Source organism: Pteropus vampyrus, unplaced genomic scaffold (assembly GCF_000151845.1).
Source record: "Pteropus vampyrus isolate Shadow unplaced genomic scaffold, Pvam_2.0 Scaffold32, whole genome shotgun sequence".
In the NCBI taxonomy this organism is placed as follows: Eukaryota; Metazoa; Chordata; class Mammalia; order Chiroptera; family Pteropodidae; genus Pteropus; species Pteropus vampyrus.
In genome coordinates this window covers 6346636-6354162 of record NW_011888813.1, presented here as the reverse complement: position 1 = coordinate 6354162, position 7527 = coordinate 6346636, and positions in this window count along the sequence as shown.

The window sequence follows — 7527 nt, the reverse complement described above, 5'->3', positions numbered from 1 at the left end:
TTTTTTTATTTTTTACCCCTATAGCACCTGGTCTTCCTAGGTGGTCTCCGTTCAAGTACTAAACAGGCCCAACTCTGCTTAGCTTGGCGGTAGACAAGAGTAACATTTTTTAGAAATACCGTGGTTGAATGGAAGGGAAATCAGATTGAAGGTTAGGAAAGCTAGTTCAAGACTGTCTCTAGCTTGCTATGCTACCTATAGGATTGAGATAACCCTCTTGATTATTAAGTTCTGATTAAATCGAATAATAATTACTTTGAACTCAAAGTCAAGTGCTGCTGCACGGAGACAGGTAATAGTTACGGTTTAAAAATTGGTCTTTGAAGCTAGACTGCTCAAGTTTAAATCTTGGCTATGATTTACACTTCTGAATTTGGACAAGTTACTTACCTTTCCTAAGCCTCAGTATTTCTGTCTATAAGATGGAAATATCTTTTGCAATTGTTAGATGAATTAATTCATGTACAGTGTGCAGCAGTACCAGCAGAGTTACACCAGAAAATACTCTGAAAAACATAAAGCCCTAGGCAGTGAAAATATAATTCAAGTTATCTCAATGTTTATAATTTCTAGCAAAAATAAAATACAGTTAAGTTAAACTTAATGAAGATTTTTAAACTATTCAGCATTTCAGAATTCTCACAAGAGTACCATAATTATCACATGTCCTTTGAGGTTTCACATTAAAACAAGATATGGCCAAAATTGTGATTATTATTACCAATATTAACAAAAACTACTGTAGCAGCATCTTTTCTGGCCACTTACCCAGAAATAGTATAAATCTGTTCATATTGCTGCGCTGTCTTATAAAAGTTGCTGTTATATCATGCATTCTTTATCCATTGACCTCTTTTTTTTCTTTTTGAGGTAAGCTTCCTAAGAGCAGGACTTTGGTGGTGGGGAGAATCTGTACTGGTTTGCCAAGGACTTTCCCAGTTTCAGCACTAAAAGTCTGATATCAAAGCATCCCTCAGTCCAAGGCAAACCAAAACAGTTGACACCCTAGGGCCTCTTTCTCTGTCCCCTCAAATGTTTAGTGTAGTTTCTTACATGTGAACTGTTCAATTAACACCTGCTGAATTAACATAAACTCAGTTGGTTGCTGTCAAAATCCATCTATCAGTTTGCTATACACCAAGCTATTATTATTCTTTGATTATACATCCCAGGAAAATGCCTTGGGCTTATGGGATTGAAAAGTTACCAGGTAAATTGGTGTAGGTCCAGGAAAGTCAAGGAAGATTAAAAAGAGAAGGTAAATCCAATAGTGCAGTAAAAGTAAACTACCCAGAAAATTTTAATATATAGTAATTAAAATTTTTATTCATCTATTGGAATGTATGGGAGAGATTGATATTAACTGACCAAAACAGCAATATCTTAAATTAAGTGTCTCTAATTGATATTAACTTTTATTAATAAGATGGTAATTATATGTTTAATAAATACTAACAGCTTATTATAATTTAGCGATGGGCAATTTTGGAAAGGGTTTATAAAATATCACTTTTTGTAAGGATTCAGTTTTGATAAATGATACTTGTTGAAAAACATATTCAACTAAATTAGAACATTAAACATCTCTGCTTTAAGAAAAGCATGGGTAATGCCCTCTACTAATTATTACTGCTAATGCACACTGAAGGAGCCTGCTTGGTTATTTATCCTTTGAAATCCCCATCAACGACTCCTTGATCTTGGCAGTCCCTCGAGAGCTAATGCAAGCCTGATACATCCACGCTTTGCACTCCCGGCTTTCGTGATAGTGCATCAAAGGGGTAGAAGTTCATAAGTCATACTTTCTACTCCAGTCCTGTTAGAAATATCAACAGAGCATACTTTCCAAAGAGTTTTAAGTCCTTCCAACCCCTGTTGGAAACAGGAAGGGCAAAGGTAAAAACACAAAATAAAAATTAAAAAGGAAAGAAAACAAAATTGAACTTCAAAAAAAATAAAAAGGAAGAAAGAAAAAGAAAAATGCTTGCTTTGCATTTGGACTAAAGTTAGGATTTTTTTCTTTTTCTTTCTGCTTACTAATTCATCCACCCCATGATCCTTTGAGGGCAGAAAGTCAAACAGCCTTGTCCTTGTGCACCTCTGTACTCTGAGTGACTTTTCTAAGCTCAGAGCTCCCACCGACTTCAAAGTGGGGAAAGGCCATGGAAGGAATCCACAGGGTGCCGGGGGAGAAAGGGCCAGGGACAAAGCTGCAGTTAAGTCATCTGAAGTGTTGCATTGTTTCTTTATTATCTTCTGATGGGTTCAATTACATTCTATCTTCGATATTATATAGCAGATATTTTTTTTTTCTCTAGGTGAAATGGAAACATCTGTAAGCTTCCACAAAAAAATAATGATTCTGAATGGTTTTATGTGTCTAAATGTCAAACCAGGCGGACATCAGGAATATGGTCCCTTTCCTGCTTTATGGGCTCATAATACAGAAGCTGTCCTAGCAATGGTCATAATTTTGGTGCCGAGTAATTAAGTCTAGTGAGAAGTCTTACGGTGATCACAACCATTTGACCACCATAGTTGGCACAGAGATCTGACTGGGAGGGAAGAGGAGGCAGCCATGGAAACGGAGAGGCGAGATAAGGGGCAGCGAAGCAACAAATGACTGCTGTTATGTAATAGTTCCGTCACATGAACATTTATTTCAAGTGTAAATTTCATGCACCAGTAATCCCATTGGTCCTCTCTCCCACTTCCAAGTACTTTATTCTTGACCTATATTTTGAAAAGAGCAAACACATGATTTTCTTTTTCTGAAGTGCTTCATCTGAAAAAAAAAATTTACTCAAAATGTATATCTTATTTATATAAAACCCTTTTATGTTCAAATCCTTTTTTTTGTTGTTGTTAATTGTAACTGTTTTTAACTTACTGGTTTATGTCCTAGGTCTTAACATCAACTTTTTTTTTTTTCCTTTCTGGCTGCATTTAGGTAATTTCAAAGCCCTGCTGTCAAACACCATTTCACACTCTAATTTCTAATATTTCCACTAAACTTTCTACATCTCCATGTGGAATTCTTTCCTTGAACATCACATTCATGTTATCCTTCTTCTAAAAATCTAATAATGAGCTTTGTAACTGTGTGACTAATTTCTTCCAGAATTTGTCACTTCCAAGTGCTCACACCAAATGTTATAGTTAGTACATAAGAAGCTTTTCAGCAAAGTTCGCCAACCCCTTTCTCCCCCAAATAGCCAATAACTGATGCCTATTTTGATCACCAAAGTATAAACCTAGTTGCCATGGCCTGATCTCTGCCGATATTAACAGAGCTCCCTCCAGAGCCTTTATTCTTGATAAAGCATATGCGTGAATAATGATTGAGTGACTTACTAGAGTAGCATAAGCTTAAAGTCATGACTTTCCTTCTGTGCCTCCTCCTGCATCTTGATTACAAACCCCAGGCTCCCATAAAATACTATATGTTGTATGTTCTAGCTTCAGGGTCAGCAGTGGCAGCTACACACATCAAATTTGGCCATGCCCCTTTATTTACTCTTATCCATGGCTGCTTTTGCTTACAACTATATGACTGAATAGTTGTAATACAGACCATAAACCCAAAAATATTTATTACTTGGCTTGTGAAAAATTTTGCCAACCTATTGTCCATCCACAAACAATGATAATTCCTAAGATAGAGTTTCTGTCCTGATTTCTGATTCCTTTCCCTTTCTCATTAAAATGTGATGGCCAACCCAGAAGAAATCTCAAAATCTCATTCAGCTTTCTCTTTAATTTAGAACAGCGGTTTTTAATCTGGGATTCACGAGATTTCTTTTTGAGGCATTTTGTGTGTCTGTATGTCTGTGTGTCTATATGTGTCTATGCCTGTGTATGTACATATGCTTTCTGGAGCATCATATATTCAGTGGCTAAGAATATATTTCAGATTGAGATGACTCTGCTGTTTGAACGCAGTCTCTAATAGTTTGGCATGGGACTTCAGTGCAGATTACTAAAACATAGAACTCTTAATTTTCTCATTTGAAAAAAAAATAGAACTATTAATACTTACTTGAAAAGAGTTGATTAGGATAAAAATAAATATCACATTGTCTGTGAGTTTATAGGGCATATATCAAGTGCTTACCTCGTCACTAAATAGGAAATCTGTTGAATATTCAATGTCAATACTAATTTCTTACTACACCCTTCATTCAGTCAAACTCAAGCTAAGGAAAAGGTAGCTATCATAATAATACCAAATAAATGTTTACTAAGGCTTGCTAACTTATACAAGAAGGAAATGAACTGTACCCATGTTTTCATAGACAGATAGTAGAATAATGAGGTGTCATAGAATGAGCTTAAAAAAATGCAGCTTGGAAAAGCATGTATCAATGTAAGTCTCTAGCTTATTTCTAAGACTATCCACAAGCAAAATCTGGATGTTTTTATAAACATATAAACCTGTATTAGAGCTTTTTAAGATTTTTATTTTACTTGCATACTGATATTACAATTTCATTTTGACAGAAAATGGGCAAAACAGTCCATTGGCTTAAAAATGATTCAAAGAAATCAAGTAAAGTTTCTGGAAATTGATTAATACTTTTGAATATTAGGCAGTATAACTAGATATTTGTTAAAGATTAAAAAAATAAGTTGACTAAAAGTGATTTTTTAACCCAGGGAATAAAACAGAAATTATAATTTTAGTTTTAGAATACTATCTGCCTATTTAATATCCTTTCCAATCTGAAGTGGTCCCAGCAGTGTTGAGAATGACAGTACATATGTTATGACTGTTTGAATTTCAGAAAGCCTTTGGTTAAATTCTGCGTAATTGGTTCCTGCTTAAGAGAGAGCTTGCAAGAATCCAGGAGGAGACATGGGAGTAGATAAAGAATGAGTGAAAGAAACAAAAAACAGACACTCCTGGTAAGAGGAACCATGTCCACTCTGTGGGGAAGTATTAAGAGGGTCCCACATGGAGCAGGGCTTAGATCTTGGCTGCCTTTTATCTGAGTAACTGATTCAGACAGTGGGATCAGATTTAAGCGGTTACATTTGCAGATGCTGATTGGAGGACAGTGAACATGGAGATAGCTGCCAGAGAAATTCAGAAGGCACGGATGTACTTTATTATAGCACAGAAGACCAACACATGGCATTTAATAGTTAAATACATTAGACTCAGACTGCATTTACATAAAAATGCAGGGAAAAGAAGCAAGAGGTAGAGCCTTAAAATATATATGACGCAGGATAAAATAAAAATCCATAGAAGCCTGGGTTTGAAAGTTTTCATGCTTAAGATTTTGGGGTCTTAAACATAAGAATTAATTGGGTTAAACAATTTACATTAAAATGGCACCGCCTTGGGGTAACTATATTTGCTTGGAGAATTAAGATAGATTTGGAGATTTTTTGCAATTTGTGTGCAAGTTCAAATTTCAGGTCATTTAACAGTGAGCAAAGAAGACATGAAAGAAGATGTTGGAACAAATTAGCAATGCAATGCACACTTTATGAATGGCTCTCTACAAGTCAATTTACAAAAAAAATGAAAATAAAAGATAAAGAGCATGCTTGATGCAGTCATAATCTCTTCCATGAGCATGGTAAATTTAGATATGATGGTATAATATGCAACTGACAGATTTAAAAAGATAACCAACTGACAAATAGATGAATGATGGCATAGGACTAAAGCATTCTTTGTCTCCACTTTATCAACTTAGAAATAAACTAATAAAAAAATACTCATTTTTAAAAATCAGTTGCACATTCAGGTGTCATCATTCTAACTTTAGTTTCAATAAAGTAAATTATTACCATTACCAGCTTTCAAAATGAGTAGGAAAATGCAAGCTACAGGAAGCGAATTGTTTCCTTAAAATACCCAGTCATATTATATGAACAATCAGATGATTCACATTAACTTAAAAGAAAACACACAAGTTTGTAGTACACGATGCTGTTCATGTTATCGTTTAATTGATTTCACAAAATACTCCAGGGTGATGACAGAATCCCTGCTTGTCATTGTGATTGATCATGTAAGAGTAAAGAATTGAATGCAAAAAGTCAACAAACAAACATTTTAAAATCTAAAACTCAAGACAGGGAATTTAATTTTTAATCTGGCCAGCTGATACACATAAAAATAAATGAGAACTGATAAGAGAAAAGGAAACTTGAGATCAGATTAAAGATTTGGAATTATTTTAACAAACATTGGCTCGTTTCAGAAAAGGTCCCATATATTCTGACTGAAAGTTAAAGATCTTTTCTGCTTAATTATAAGCAAACAAAATTACAGAAAATAATCACATCCCCTCGATCTGCTGCTTAGAGAAATAAGGCTCGACACAGATAGCAAATAAGTTGTGTCTTTTGTGTGGGCTGACGGGAATCCGCTTTAAAGATTTTAAGGCCATTTCTAGACTCCATAAGAAAATTCCTTGAGCAATTATCACTTTTTCTTGGAGGAAATACAAATAGGGTGCTTGTCATTCTTGGAGTTAAATGCACAACTTTAAAATTTCCAGAATCTTCTTTTATTATAGTTTGTTAAAGAGAATTGAGACATACTGTTATTTCTCTATAGAAGTATTGATTTGTATTCAATCAAAAAATTACCTGTCCCAACACCTTAAATAGATGAATTTATTCTCAGACAGACCAGTTTTGACTGGAAAACTAGAAAGTGTGTTATCAAGTTTTCACATTAAAAATAGTATTTACTTTTTTTTATGTTATGTCCAGAAAAACAGATATTGATCTGTATCTGATATTCTCTATAACACATAGTTGATAGGTGACATGGTGTTTAAAAGATACAATAATAACTAACACTTATTGTTTATTTACTGTTTCTCATGTACTATAGGAATGTTTTATGTCCTTTAACTTAACTATATATGAGTCCTAAGAGACTAAATTTATTATCTCTGTTTTACTGATAAGGCAGTGGAATCTTAGTGAAGTTATGGAATCTTGGTGAAGTTAAGTAGCTTACGCAAGGTTATTTCAGATCTAGAAATTAAACCCAATTTGGTATTCTTTTTTGTCAACATTAAGAAAGATTATAAAAATTAAGTATGTATGAATTTGATAATACTGTTTGAATGCCCATTGTGATCTTGGCATTATTATGAGCACTGGGGGAAACATCAATGAACAAAAGAATTACTATAACATGCAACATATTTTTCAACTTAATATAGTGTCTGCAAATCTGAGCAGATAGACTACAATGGATAGTCAAAATCACTTACCGAGAAAAATGGGAATGGCTACCAGATTGTTTTTTTTATTTGTTTGTTTGTTATATCTTTCTGAAAAGAGGCCAAAGTATACCAAAAGAGTTTATCTCACATAACTTTTTTATGATGTCCCAAATATTACAATACCAAAAGAGTTTATCTCACATAACTTTTTTATGATGTCCCAAATATTACAATGAATAGATCATATAGAATGATTGTTATGCTATCAACAATTATGAGCTTGACATACATTATATATACCACCTGCAACAGCCTCCCAGAAGAGGTT